Below are 16,197 nucleotides of genomic sequence, written 5' to 3' on the forward strand. Positions count from 1 at the left end.
ATAGAGCGGTGCTTCACTCTATCCCTGAGCCGCTGCCAGGTGGGGTGAGGTCTTCACGTCTCACGGACTGTGGTAAGACTTGACCTTTTTCTATTATGCATATAAATTGTATATCCTAATATTGATCATGCAACCACACCACTTTTTGGTAATACTGTAGTCATTATATTTGATTTGATCTAAGGATTTTACTGTGTATACCTAGGTCTTTTGTGAGCTATGGGGGGCATTTAGGTTAGTCTGATGCTTGACCTTTGTTTGTTCTGACCTTGCAGTGAACGACACGAGCTGTGAGTTAGGACAAGACTGGTCACCTGGAGACTGCAGGTGATTTAATGTACTTGTCCTTTTATAAATTTCACTTACTATTATGATTTGCAGTAGCAATTAATTATTATGAGGTCCTGAAGAAAGCAACGACCACTATGTCGATGAATTGCTGAAACATGTTGACCTAGTTCCACCCATAGACAGCGCATTTCTCAAACTGTCTCTACATAATAATGGTTTTAGATTTGGTAAAGAGAGCATCATCTGAAAAAAGTTTGCTCTATGCTCCCTTATCCAATTTTAGACACTTTTTTCTATTAATTTTCCACGTTTGTCCTTTTTTTGCACTGCACCCCCTCAGTCACACCGCTCCTCTACCACTTACCAGTCACAGATAGTGGTATACCATACTATTGTCACTCAACGGGGGAGAACTGTTTACCATCTAGTCTCCCCGTGGTTTTGAGTATCATCAACTTGCATAGATGGTTCCAAAAAATCCCAGATGATGAAGGGCGGTCTCGAGTGGTGACTGATGGGTACTTTTGACCATCCACTGAGTTGTCACAGTGAATTTTTGCGTAAGTCAGTATAGGGCCCTTTGTTTCTGATTAGTCTTCTGGCTACCGCAGGCTCACACCCTCTTGTGTAGACCCTCTGGAACCTTTTTGTTGTCATATACTCTTGGGGACCGTTCACAGAGCTTGGTCTTTAAATATTCCCCTGGGTCCTATCTCACCGTAGTGTTATTGTTGAACAAAAGGGAAACAGCACAACGACATACCCTTACGACTTTTATATTTACCTAGAATGGTGTGAAGACAAACGCTGGCCACAGGCTGGAATAAAGGATAGGACCCCGATAAAGCAGGTGCCAACAGGAAAGAACAGGTGCAGACCAGAATCAGGATAAGTACGGACCAAATTGGATCAGGACAGGACCACCGCGGTCAGGACCGGCACCCACAGCTAAAGTGCAACTCCAGCGCCACACCCCTCTCCGTAGCTAACAGTCGGACCCTGATTGGGTTAGCGAATCTTCTTCCCAGGAACCCCCGATTGGGTTATCGAACTCCTTCCCAGAACCCTGATTGAGTTATCGATTCTTCTGACAGAGTGTTCCGCCAGCACCTCTGCTCTCGATCGCCTATTGAGTGCGTTGGGTCAGTGACAGGTCAGCTATTCGGACAAGTCGGACAATCTAACTAGCTAAGCCTACCTTAGATATACCATTTTCCAGGGCAGTGTACCACCCCCTAATGTTTCAATTGTGTGAATTCCCTCAATTTGATTGGTCAAAAGACGAGGAGAGGTCATCCGGCAGTGAATGTATCAATATCAATAACATTGTATTAACATTTGTACAATCCAGCTTCCTCTTGTGGGGTTGAGAGGTTAGCTTCCCAGGCGCATCTTTTATCAAGTCAAGACATGGCCGGGTTTCAATGTCAGTGCTTCAGGAATTTGAGCTTCTCTGCACAGGCGCAGTCCCTCCAAAGATGGAGTTCAGAAATACAGGACAGGCCCACAATACGATATATGCAAAAGTAGAAGAGAAACAGTTTTAGAACAAGAAATAAATGAATGCACTGTATACCACTTATCTCTACTTTGTTCCAATTACTTTATTTTAGCTACTTCATTAAGAATTAAGCGGAACAAATAACTTAGTAAAAGCAATAGTGCAAGCGTTAGCATGTGAAAACACAGAGCAGTCATCTTTAGTTCTAGTGCGCAGAAGCAAGAATTTCCCGCCAAGCAGTAAGTACATCATGTCACGTGAGTATGACAGGCGCATGTGCAGAAAAGTTGCTGCGTTCCGGCAGCCATTTAAGATACTCGAGTTATAGTTAGTAAAAACACATATGCAAGCTTCCCCAGCTTACTAGAAATGTTGTGTTTTGCATTGTTAATAAGACAAAACATGTTTATTAGTATATTACAGTTTATTTCGAGAAGGCTGAGTCCGAGCAAGGCGCTTTACGTTGGAAACCTTGCTCCATCAATCCCCTCTTTGATGATATTTTATATCACAAACTACAGAAACAGATGCCAACTTTACAACATTTACTCATTTCTATTTCTTCAAACACTCTTTTAGGCTTTTCCCCCATTATTCATGTATAAAGTCCACATTTGTAAAGCGCACAATCACCCGTAAGGGTCTCTAGGCGCTGGGGGGCCATCGGGAAGATTAAGCGAGCTATTGCCCAGAGTCACATGGTGCTGGGCTAACCTGCCGCCGGAGCCGGGGATCGAACCGTGGTCCCCAGATTCCAGCGTCAGTCGCCCTGGCCGCGGCGCCACACCTCTCCTAAGTTTTTCATTTTCTTATACAAATCCTCATTTAATTCTTCAAGCTCAATTTCACTGAAGTTTCTATTCTTTCCTTACTGATTTACTTTATATGTTTTCTTGTGTTTGCGACACTTGCAAAAAATTATTATCCCTAAAATCATTAGGGCTACTCCCACCATTGGCAACAGTATTTTACCTACAAAACTTTTCCCTACGTTAGTTAACCAACTACCTACTGAGGAGAGACCACTAATTAGTCTTTTCCATGCCCTGTCAACCTCCTGTGGTTTCAGTTCGCTACATTTGGTTTTGATATTTGGAAAAACAATATTGAAACAAAAACCATCTGGGGTACCAAAGATTGGCAGGTGCAAGGTATAAAATCATTATTTAGAGCCTGCATGATCCCAGAACAAATTATATTCTTGAATGATACCATTCAACAGGCAACCTGTCTTGGCCTAGCCAAAATTAAAGACTTGAACAAACCGTCTATTCCAAAGCCAACACCTGACAATAATAGCACTACAGATGTTGAGATAGACGTATCCCATATTTTTAACCAAAACAGAACACATCCTGATTGGAAAAAATGGTTGATCTGGCCCAGAGACACAAATAACTGTCAAGATAGATTCCTGAACAAAATACAGGGGTTCAAATTGACCAGGCCAGACCCTAGATACTCCCAGAGACAACATCCAGGGATAGTAACAACATACAGTGTAGGAAAACTCTGCCTCGAATGGCTACAGAAATCCACACTGGCAGAAATTAAGCAACACTTGACTTTACTTAAAGACAGTGCTGACTTGCGTGATTTCATAATGGGACCATGCAAACAGCGTCAAAAACGTTTCATAGCGGCCAGTATATATGCAGCTTACAACGAAGCATGAAAATAATGCAAATTGAAACAGCAGAAAAAATACGGGAAATTGACCGTATCAATTTGGAAAAATCTGATACACAAATCAGCTTGGCACAGAAAGGAGCGGAATATACAATTCTGAGCATTGAAAAACTAGAGAGATTACCATTGACAATGTCAGAATGACCTGTCATTGAATGGATAATACACGGAATAATAACTATTCCGATAACAACTTTCAAATTTAAATTCTGTCAAGAATATATACCAGCAGGCCAGTATGAAAGGTTGGGTAAAGGGTACATTAGGTCATCATGGAAATTACCTTACACACACATGTTATAGTGAAAAGGAACAGAATGTATGTCTTAGTGGTAATAATTGTAAAAGATCACTAAGTGGTATACTTCTGTGTCAAGGTATTAACTTGCATGGGGCCTGTGAGGGGACTTCAAATAACCTTTCATGTCACCAGCATGGCACACCTGCAACTCGAATAGAGCCATTCTTTAGACGGCTTTCTAACGGGAGCTATATTCTAATAGTGGACCACAGATGTTGTGGCATGGTGCCAGGAAAAGCTTATCTAGTTAGCGTTAGTTCCATGGTCACTTGCTGTATGCAAGAATTGTTTCCAAACAGCACTCCAGACAGGGAGGAAAACATGTGGGCAATTTTGAATATCTCTTCTATTCGAATTGATACTTTAAGCAGAATAAAGTCTGTCCTTTTGCAGACAACTGTGCCCTTGACGTCATCAAAAGAAACGTATGATCTGCAAGTCGCAAGGACAACGGCAGAGATACATAGCCTTTTATCAGCAAATTGCCCCCTACATTTCGCAAAAATGTTAAGCCAAATCCTAAATATGTCCGATATTGGAGGTATCCCGCATGTATTCAAGACAATTTTTTCGGGACTGTTAACACCCTTTACAACAGTTCTGGGCATTTTTCCTAATTTTGTCCATTCTGTCTTTGGTGGCCTACCACATCTGTTGGGACTCGTAGCAGGCATTTTAGTTTTGATTCTCCTGCTTCGCTATGGCAAGCCAAAACGCAGACAAGACTGCAGCAACAATGGAAGAAACGATCCTAGCTATACGCTATCAGGACCGCATAACTAAAGTCCTTGGATTAGCCCGGCTAAGAGATCTGCATATGACCTGGTTTCTTTCATTCAGACCCATCTGGCAGAATTGTATCTTACCTGTGCTTCGATGTATGCTATGTGGAGAAGAATGCGTGTTGGACGTCTGTCTTACACTACAATCAGAAGTACCATTGGATACAGATACTTTGCTAAGTCCTGTAACGGCTCATGCATCGTGTTGTTCCCAGCGGTTACCCATCCTGATGACGGCATTCGTTGAGACTTCACCACTGCGATTAAAGGGTAGTGAAGTACGAGATGAGAGCAACATCACCCAGGTACGACCTTCTGTGAGCACTGCTGATCCTGTCATCGATGATAGCAATCATGCTCACGACTGCACAGTTGCGGCATTTTCCAACTTGGTCGAACTTTCACCTGAAGCGGTAAACCACTTTTTTGAAAGTCTGTCTGAAATTATGTTTTCCCCCGAACAAAAAGAATAACTTTAAACCAAACTAGTACACAGGGTTCCCTGAACTCTGAATTCGGCCTTCGGCTTTGATAAACAAAAGCTACTGAACATATTTGGAACTATATATTTTTTTCTCTCTCTCCCCTGAAAGCGAAATTATTTTTTTCCCGATTCCAAAATATTTACCTTTTTTTTTTTTTTGGCACATGTACTCTACTTGAAGTAGAACTATTCTTAGAGAAGAGAGCTTCTATTTTAGGAACTCTAAGGACAATATATCATGTCTAGCACATTTACAGCAACTGTATTTATATGTGATGGAATGGTCTCGCACCTTTTTTTCTGTATTAAGAGCCATTTCATGTGTAAATTTCGCAAATCATTCATGCTGATATATATATGCATACTTTTTTAATGAATGATTACACTGCTTGAAACACGTACAGTACCTATAATCATTTTCATGTATTTCGCATACACCATTTCAAATACAAAAATGTATTTTGGGGTGGGTTGGTATACAAGTGCACCTTTTATGTTTACTATTGCTTAAGTTTTAGTAATGATGGACATTAATTCGTGGAGTGGGTGTAGTGTGTTATCTAGGAAACCTGAATCGATATTCCTATTTCATGCCCTTGTCCGGTTATAATCAATAATATCCATACAACGGCATAATAATCATATCCATAATTCAGCCGTAGCACATGCTGTCACATTAAGCAAGCCTACTTCTCTGGCCCCCTAGTAAGCACACCGAATTCTCTAAACAAAACCAAGCCTCCAGCAACCTGGGAAATCCCCCTTGCCTTTGTTTTGATTTCGTCCTAGAACTCCAGTAAAGCACTGTAAGAACGGCCAGTTCTTAGTGACATCTTTATTGACGTCTTATGTCCAACCTTACGTCAAACCCAGGCACCTTTCAGGTATAAATATACCAATGTTGCCTTACGCAAACACACGGTGGTAATTCTGGAGCAGAGCAGCTATCTACTTCCGAAAGCCCAGCTGATGCGAGAGCCCACGGAGGCTGCCCCTCCTCCTTGACGCGCTGAGAAAGACGCTGTCTTTTCTCCTGCCGAGAAATCCAGCTCCGGCGTTTCCAGCCTACCCTTGCGGGTTGCTGGGATATAGAGTCCTGAGAGAGAGATACCAGACCTCCTGCTTTCTATTACCCAGGTACGGAACTGACTAAACCCTTACAGAGAATTCTTGAGTCAGGTTCTTGGCAAAACAAACTTAACTTAAACTGCTACTTACTTACTCCCTCCCACGTATTATGCTTAGGCCAGGTACACCGGGGTAGGAATATTTAGAAGCACCAGTTGAGTACGATTAGTCAATGTATATATGTATGTATATATTTTATCTATTTTAAAGTATCATATGGCTAAGAAACCATATCAATGCTTTTACAGTATTATTTTATACTCCTTCTTTTATTGTACGCACTTTACTTTACCATGAGCATTACAATTGTGGCAATTCATTTCTCTTGTATGAGGAAGAAGACTGCTCAATAAATAACACCTTTTATTGAAAACGCCCGTCTCTCTTTTCTCTGCATTCTGGTGAAACTAAGTACGCACATTTTGACTGAGTGAAATAGCTGTCTTTTGTTTTCACACGACTCTAGAGATACACTCTTATTCAGGGAGAGCAAAGTTGTCATGTTTTATGGTTGTCAGAAGCTAATCCCTTCTTGTCTATCCAGGGAGGTTAAACTCCTCCTCGTTTATTCGAGAAAGTTTCTAGTGACCTCTGAGCTAGCTGGCAAACCTTAAGTCTAATATAGTCAGTAGAGACCTAGATAACCTCAGTCCTACGTCTACACTGCTGAATATATTGTTCCAATGCGCAGAGCCTATTGGGAATATAGGAACTACACTACAATTTAGGCATCTTTTGCTTATGATCAGTGGCTTTCTTATGGAAATCCTGTCTCATTTTCTCGACTAAATCTAAAAACATCTTTTCTTTCTCTTGTAATGTGCATGTTAGATTTTCCTTGTGAGCTCTAGCTATATCTATTGATCCTACTGTTACAAAATAATCTCCCATAAAGTGTGTGGAGTCTCAAGTACTAGAAATACGATAAAAATTTCTACGTAAAGGAACTTCAGAAAAGTCTACATCAAAATTAGAATAATAATATTGTAATTTTCCAGTTCTATAAAACAGACTAGCTAAAATACTACATGAAATACCATAGGTCAGAGGTAAATGATGTTAAGTGACCCCTTCAACTACTGATGTGGGCAACTTCATGCACACGTAGCAGTCACTGATTTCCATAGCTTCTACATAATACACTAACAGGTTAGCAAATACATTTAAATGAGCTCTATTTCTAGCTCTTCTATAATGTAAGTCTCCCTCATCTGGTGCTTCTAAATCTATGCCAGGTTGCTTAAGACTAACTGCTTTCTCATGTATATGTGTATCTACTGCTTCAGATTAATCTACTTGCTCAGGTATATTAGTGTTATTTTGCATTTCTTTGCTCATTAGGTAAGGTATAGCTAATGTGAATCCAAACCATACTATAACTAACATTAGTATACTACATGTACATATTCTACAGCATGTCTTTAAACAATTTCTTTTCGGTCTTCCGTTAACATTATAATCATCCATTTTCAACTAAGGATGTTTTATCCCCTCTTTGTAACTTTTCACAGACTTTTAACCTGTGATCTTTTCTCAAGTTGGTCTCACTTCTTCATCAGTCTGATCAACAATCAGTTCGTCATCACTTAACTCTAGATTTTGGAAATCTTCAAGTATGACGTTCGTCCACTCAGGGCCTTTAAACTTATTATTCAGTCTTTTCAAAAGTGTACTTCTCCTTCTGGGTTGCTCTGTGGACGGTCCAGCTTGGCTTGATATTTCATTTACTTGCTCTGGTTCCCCATTTATTGTTTTAGGGCGAAATGTCAGTCTTTTGACAAAACAAGGCCATTTATCTCCCTGTCTGAGTATTTTAGCTGGCACTGTGCTTTGACTTTCTTCATATGCTCTTTTATTTTCGTTCAGTTGTGGCACCACTTGTACTCTGTCAACTTCTGAATTCCTCTCTATCTGACTAGGTCCAGGGCTCACTTTGGTTTCTTCTGCCTGGATACGTTTTCATTTCAAAATACTTTATTCGGTTTACATAATAGAAAACCATAAAAGATTACAATTCATCTTAAAAAGTGCAAAACGGATGTATACATATCTGGACATACTGTACAAATATCCCAATTTATATACAAAAGTTATAAAAGGATAAGGACACCACATTGTCGGAATTTAAAAAGTTAATTCATAAAATACAGCATCCAACTTTTAGGGTTCCAAACAGTTTCTGTACCTTAGGGAACATTTCAAGAAACCAACCACAAATGTGATACATTCTGGCTTTAATAATTGTAAAAAATAGAGAGCGGGCGGACCTCTAAAAAATGTAACTTTTTCAAAAGTGATTTTAAAAAGAGCCTCCGAGGGGCTTCATAAAAACTACAAAAAACCACAAAGTGCAGCAGATCCTGTGGAGACAAGCTGTAGCAGCCACAGGGTGCTAACACCTGTCCTTTGTGACTCCCCTTTGGTACAGCAAGTAAAAGATGGAAATAATCCAATCGGAACCTGATCAGTAAAAAGCGTTTGTGAGCCGACAGAGGGCACGAGAGATATGGCTCAATATCTTGGGTGTATTTAAGCATCATGTGCTTAGGGATGCTATTTTTTGATAGTTCCGTCTCATCTCTTTTTAGTTTCTTTCACAAAGTAAAAGATTGCTTCATAAAAGCCACATCTGCTCTAGTAATACGATCAGGTATTAAAAAAAGGTCCGGACACCCCAGGCTCATGAAAGCAGCTCTTTAAGTACTTTAACCATGGTTTTTCAATCATGTGGTCCAGGCTCAAAATCTCTTGAGTGAGGCCAAGTTCTTCATTCAGCCAACATTTGAGCCAGAAAAGCAATTGGCGCATAGCCAGAATATCGCAAATGAATGTTAGTCCAATCTCTTCACAAACTATTAAGTTCGAAGTCCGTTTAGGTACCCCCGGGAGCTGTTTTAAAAAATTATTTTCTGCCACCTGAATACCCTCCAAACGTGTATAGCCCCACAATTCGCTGCCATAGCTGGCAATCAATACACTCTTTACTTGATAAATTTTTAACATCGCTGCTATTAGGTGCTTGCCCATTTTAGTAGCGAAATTAAAAATCCCTGCATTGGTCCTAGACACCTCCCCCCTTTTCTTCTTAAGTAGAGGCACCCAATCCAGACGGTCATCCAATAGGACACCCAAGTAGGAGAAAGTTGATGTTACAGGCAGTTTTTCTCCGTTCACCTTAAAGGTGTACTGCCAGGTCTCGATTGGCCATAACCCTATGAAAGGTGTCAAGCAAAATCTGTAAGCTTTTAGGGGTGCATGCCAGGAGAACCGCATCATCTGCATAAAGCAAGACGGGCAGTCCCCTGCATCCCACATATGGGAAGTCAGCCCCATTTTCTAACCAGGTCTTATCTAAGTCGTTAATGTAGAGGTTAAAGAGAAACGGAGCTAAAATGCACCCCTGCCGTACACCCCTTTCTGTGCTGAAGTCCCTAGTGTCCCTCAAGTCCTGAGCATATCTGATATTTGCCTTAGTATCCCTGTGCAGTTCCATCAAAAAATCCACCAGATTTGCCTCCATCCCCATGGCCCTCATGGACTGCCACAACTTCCCCCGATTGACACAGTCAATAGCAGAGGAAAGATCCGTGAAGGGCATGTAGGTTGTCCCCTGGCGGGCAACAGTGTACTTTCCGAGGATCAGATAGAGATTAAGGCATTGTGCCATGGTAGAGTGACCTAGGTGGAACTCATACTGAATATCAGAAACAATCTTATTTTCTTCCGTCCAGGCCGCCAAACTATTTAATACGACTCCGCCTACAACCTTAACCACAGAGTCGATTAGGGAGATTGGTCTATAATTCATAGTGCTGTTACGATCTCCCTTTTTAAACACAGGTACAATTGTGGAGCTACCCCATGACTCTGGACACCCTTCCTTAGCAGCGACATTAAGCACTGATGCCAAGATCGATGCCCAAAGGGAGGGATTAGATTTAAAAAGGTCCGGTGGAATACCATCCGGACCAGGTGCTTTATTACATGAGAGACTGGCGATGCCTTCCTCCACTTCTCTTTGGGTAAAAACAGCAACATCCTTATTCTGAATTCTCGCTTGCCGCCGGGGTAAGGTTGAGGCACTTTTAAGAATACTGCTGAAGTGAGACACCCGTTATATTAGTGCCCAAATCCTCGGTTCTGTCCTTTTCAAAAAGAAGTCTAATAACGATGCTCCAAAATCTAGAACTGCTAGCTAAGGTAGAAGGATGTAAGAGTTCCCGCCATGTAGCCTCCTTCCATTCCATTTTGCGATTAGCCAATATCTTTTTATAGTTAATACGGAGAGTGCGAATCTGTGATTGGTCCCTAGGATTCGCTTTCAATGCGGCCTTTAATTCTCTTGCAGCTTTGGAGCATAATGGGTTAAACCACTTAGGGTCATTGGTAAGCCTTCCTTGAGCCGGGGCAGATAACAGTGTCTCCACCGTGAAAACGATCCCATTAAAAGCATTAAGAATGCCCTTGGCAGTAGAGTGAGGTTCCACGCAGTAGGTAAATTCTATCGCACAAGATTCATAAACCTTTTCATAAAAAAGGGATGGGGTTACTTGGGCCCATTTTAGGGCGACGCCTACCATCAGTAAGTTTCAGGGTACCTGAAGCTACCACCCTGTCTTGCCTTTTCAATATACTACCCCCCAAATACGCACACACAGGATTGTGATCACTGAAAGCACTCTCTAATATTATAATCCACAGTAAAAGGGACTGGAAAATTGTAGAGATCAGAATATGATCTATAAAGGATCCACCGCTGCGGCCTTTAAAAGACGGAACCTTTTGTTTACTAGATGGTGCTTCAAAACACATGGAAGAGAACAGATCATATTCATTAAGCAAATCGTTAAGTACATTCTCCCTGTTTGAGTGCTCAAAATGGAGACCCCGGATCCTTGCACAGCCCAAATCACCCATGCTAGTAGATTCAGGATCCCCGCACGGGTGAACATTAAAATCTCCTACTATCATAAGGCTATTACTAAAGGGGCCATAAAACTAGTTAACAAAATTGTTCAGCTGAGTAATCTTACAAACCCCTTGTCTGTGCACTGCATTGTAAAAATTAATCAGACACAGACTGAAGTTTCCTCGCCTTAAGACAATTGCTTGAAAATCACTATGAGCAGAGGAGATATCCTTAATCCTACATTTCACGGACAAGGAAATAAAAATAACCAGGCCACCCCTAGCTCTTCCACTAACTGCCGGGGTTGCAGGGATGAAAAAAGCTTTATACCCCTCCAAAAATAGGTTCACCAACCATGCCTCCTGGAGACAGATCACGGGGAAGTTCCTGACGAACTGCACCCATAATGAGTCTACAATCTTCTCTGTCAACCCCGCAATATTCCAGGACAGGACATTATAATCCTGTGTCTTTGGTTGGTCCACAGAGGGTACAATAGGTAGATCCTCCAATGGCACGGGGATTTGCATTTCTGGCTGCTCCTGAACTAATAGCCGTACACCAGTTAAGACCTCTAATGACTCTGCATTAGATATCACTGGTAGCATTTGGTCGGGGAATCCACCATCCAATAAAGTAAGATCAATAGTCGCAGTTATCTGGGCTATTGAATCTAAAGGCTCTGTGCTTTTACTCAGTCAGTCGCAATCATTCAGCCCTGAAAGAACTGTAATTCTATTTTGCCCCTGTGCAATGGAAGGTAAATAACAATCACCCCGAAGATTATCCCTTTCTACCCAGGGGTTAAAATATCCGGTCCTTGTCTGCTTCACCGGCTTAGGAGGCCAAGTATAGCGCTCTAAATTCAGATTATTCTGTCTAAGGATCTCCGCCTTATATGACCTCCCTGAAAATTCTCTCTACGGGCAGTGGGTTATTAAAATTCACAACAATGCAGTCCCCCTCCCTTGTTTTCCTGGAGCTTCCCAACCAAGCAACACGACGAACCATAATTATATTATGTATGGTCGCTGGGCCAGCAACCGTATTACAGAACAACCAATGAGTAACCTTATTTTTAAGTTGAACGTAGTCCTCCTTTGTTCCAACTGGGGGAGATGGCACATTCCCTAAAATAGCCACCAGCGGAGTTGACTGTGGTGGTAAATCAATAACTGGTAATTTCTGCTGTACATCATTGGTGAACCCCTGCGACATGCCCCCTTTCTTTCCCTCAACATTAGGAGCTGCACCAAGTGGCTTTACTGCCTGAGCTCCATCTGTTCTCAAATAATCAAGAGCCTTATCATTCAACTCCCCAGACCTGCTGACAATCTTATCTGTGACATATGAAGCACAGTTAATTGGAAGGCAAGAGGCTCCAGACTTCCCCTCTAAAGGTACCTTCGGCAGTTCATTATTTGAAGCAGAAGGGGCTGACGCTGCACAGCTTCGATTTTGGGGGAATTGTATAAAATTGTGAAGATGTACTATACTTTGCTCAATATTATGTAGTTTAGTCATGATTGGGCATAATTTGTCTTCCAATATACTGCATAGGGTGGATTTAAACACTTCTATCACTGGGAGATCAATTGCACCAGATACTGCCCTAATTTCTGGTGCTGTTATCAACGGTGCATTAGATTTAGCCTTTTTTTGCTTGACTGCCATTTCTTTACCTTTTCTCTTGGTACTACCATTTGAGCGGCGCGCACCCCCCGATTGTTGCTGCGAATTAGGGTTACTAAAAAAAAGCTTCGATAAGAGTGGTAGAGGTCGACCTTCCTTCCACATCCTTTCTACTAGAATCTGCAGGGACAACCCCCTACCTATTTGTCACAATAACAACAGGAGACAGGGGCATAGCTGAAATATCCTGCTGGGACTCCAAAACAGGGGAGAGCATAACCGTATCTTGAATAACACTCTCCAACCCCTGTATATGTATGGTGCTCGCAACCTCATCTATGCAATTTTTTGATTGATTAATAGCCCCATCCAGGAGAGGTAAGGAGCCGCTAGTAGGTGATCTAGATATGCATCTATTTACTATCTTAATCTCCCTGTCTATCACTGAAGCAGCTCTAGACAGGAAGGCATCCATGGTAGTCACAGTGGCTCTAGCGTTACCCAAAACCCCGTCCTGATTTGCCTGTGTTTTACACCTCCCCATAATTGCTGCAGTAAAATAGTATCCCAAGCTTGCCTTAAGCAAATAAACCCCCCAAGAATAAGTATAATGCAACAAATTTGACAATAAATTCCATCAAAGCAAAACTGCCTTATACAAGCGTAAAAATATTTCCAATGTCTATCAATTTGAAAATAAAGTCACCAGATAGAGAATCCAAAGTCACTAACCAAGTCTTTTGGGGGCACTGATACAGCGTTGGAAAGGAGGTGGCCCCACCCTGCCTCCTCCTGGCAACGCCCGGACACGCCCGCGTGCGTCCCGCGCTGTGTGAGGGCCGGGCCGGTTTTGAGGGCCTCTGGTGCCCTCCAACAGCGTCACTGGCTCTGTGCCCTGCAGAGCCTTCTGGGGGATGTAGTGTGGTCCGGGGTGCTGCTCCAGCAGCTCCAGTCCCCTCAGCAACAGCAGCAAAAACAGCGTTTGGAGCGAAATGCACCCGACAGCTCCCTCCAGGTGAGATTCATGGCCGTCCCCCTCATGGCTTGAATCAGGCAGGTGAACCGGCAAACAGCGGGTCAAAAAGCAAGTTGCATCTGGATACTAATCTGCCCTTGTTCAGGAGTTTGCTGTATTTGACTTTAATGTTGTTTTTGTTCGCTTTTTTCTTCCTGAACACATTTTTCTACACCTGTCTGGTCCTGCTCAGGGCTTTGGATTTCTTGATTATCTTCTGCCTGAGCTTTCGCCCTAATACTTATCTTTCCCTCCTCAGACTCTGTAGTACTAGCTGGAGTTTGAAATGTCTCAGTACACCAACCTTTCCCTATCAGGTCCTCCACAGAATCAATTTGACTTGGATTTCTGTGATCTGAGGACCTTCTTCTAATCCTGTCTCGTCCTCACTATCACTGTCTATCTAGATAGGTTTGACTTCTGGTTCTCACATAGTCTGCAGGTATGTCAACTACTGGAATCCATTCATCCTGACTGGTGCTCAGTTTTTCTTTATCAACTACTTTGAGATCAACTTCTTGAGACCCCTCAGCTGCACAACCTTCAGCTCTTACTTCATCAGGTTCAGTCACCCTTTTGGTGTGACTCGCGTGGATCCAGTTTGGAATTCCCCCGCACTTTACAGCTGTGGTAGTAATCAATATTACTTGATGTGGCTTTCCCCACCTTGGTGCTAGGCAAGATTCTCGAGTATGTTCTTTTATCACTACCCAGTCACCTGGATTCAGGTCATGTGCTGGAGTTTATTGTCTGGCGACAGCGTCTTCCCCAACCTGGTGAGCCAGTTCTTTGCAGTACTCGAGCACTAAATCATCAGATATATTTATCAGCTTGTGTCCTGGTACCCATGCTTGCCTCATTGCTCTTCCCATGAGTATTTCATGGGGACTCAAGCCTGTGTTTCTGTTTGGAATGCTTCTGAGTCCCATCAGAACAAGAGGAAAAGCACAGGCCACTCCAATCGGGTAGATTCATACATCTTTCCCAATCGTGACTTGATTGTGCCATTCAGTTGTTCTACCACTGCAGAAGCCATTGGGCGGTATGCACAGTGCAGCTTTTGCTCAATTTGGAATGCTTCACAGAGCAGACAAATTATTTCATTATTAAAATGAGACCCTCGGTCTGATTCAATTGTTACAGGAAAACCGAAACGTGATATGAGTTCCCTCAGTAGTAACTTAGCTACAGTGATGCTATCATTCCTGCGTGTAGTATAGGCTTCCACCCATTTTGACAACAGGCAAACAATGACAATCACGTACTTCCGTCATTGGCAAGGGGGTAATTGGAATAAATCAATCAGGACTCGTATGAAGGGGCCTTCTACCTTTCCAATCTTCTGTGGCAACACTACAGTTCTCTTACCAGGATTCATTCTTTGGAATGTTATACGCCTTTGGCAAAGACTCTCTGCTACATTCCTGAACCTCGCGTCGAACCAACTCTGCTTGAATTGTCTAATCATAGGGTCTCTACCTACGTGTGTATTTCCATGATACATCCTAGCCATAGGAGCAAGCATAAAATCTGGTAACAAAGGTCTCCCATCAAGGTAAACAATAACACCATCCTCAGCCCTTCTCCGACATCCTATTTTCTCCCACTCTTCCTTTTCCTTCATTTCTGCCTAATTTTGTAAATCTCTCACTTCTTTCCATGTTTTCACTCTTCCAAGCAACATAAGTTGGCAGCTGTTTCCATGTGCATCATTTTTCTTTTTAATTGCCATCTTAAGTTTGGCACAATGCTGGGCTAGTTGGTCAGCATATCAGTTACCTGCTGTCACTTTGTAATTTCCAGATTAGTGAGCAGCATACTTGACCACAGCCACTTCTTTTGGTAATTGAATAGCTTCTAGTAAGTCTTTTACATAATGTCCATTCTTAATAGGAGTACCCGAAGAAGTCAGAAACTCCCTTTGCATCCAAAGTTGCCCAAAGTCATGCACAACCTCGTAACCATACTGACTGTCAGTGTATATGGTAACTCTCAAATTTTTCCCAGATTTGCAGGCTCTTGTCAATGCAACTAATTCGGCAACTTGTGCAGACTTGACTCCATGCTTCCACTGGACCCCACAAAGTATACAAAGCATAAGCAGCACTTATTCCTCCTTCCTCAAGTCTCATACATGAGCCATCCACGAACAGCTCATATTCAAATGTCAGCAAAGGCTCTTTTCTTATGTCTGGTCGGGGCTTTGTACTGTATTCTGTGAGGTCGATGCAGTCATACTCGACTTCCCCTTTCACTTCTGCGAAGTGTGATTCAGGTAACATTGTGGCTGGATTTAAGACAGTGCATCTGGCAATGGTTACATTTCCTGCACCTAGAAGAATTGGCTCATACTTAGTCAGCCGACTAGGAGTCAAATACTGAGTACGTGTTCTGATTAACAGAATCACCACTGAATGTGGAACATACACAGTTACAGGGTGTCCCATAATGATGGATTCACTTTG

The sequence above is a fragment of the Lissotriton helveticus genome, chromosome 1_1 (genome assembly GCF_964261635.1).
Source record: "Lissotriton helveticus chromosome 1_1, aLisHel1.1, whole genome shotgun sequence".
NCBI classification, from domain to species: Eukaryota; Metazoa; Chordata; class Amphibia; order Caudata; family Salamandridae; genus Lissotriton; species Lissotriton helveticus.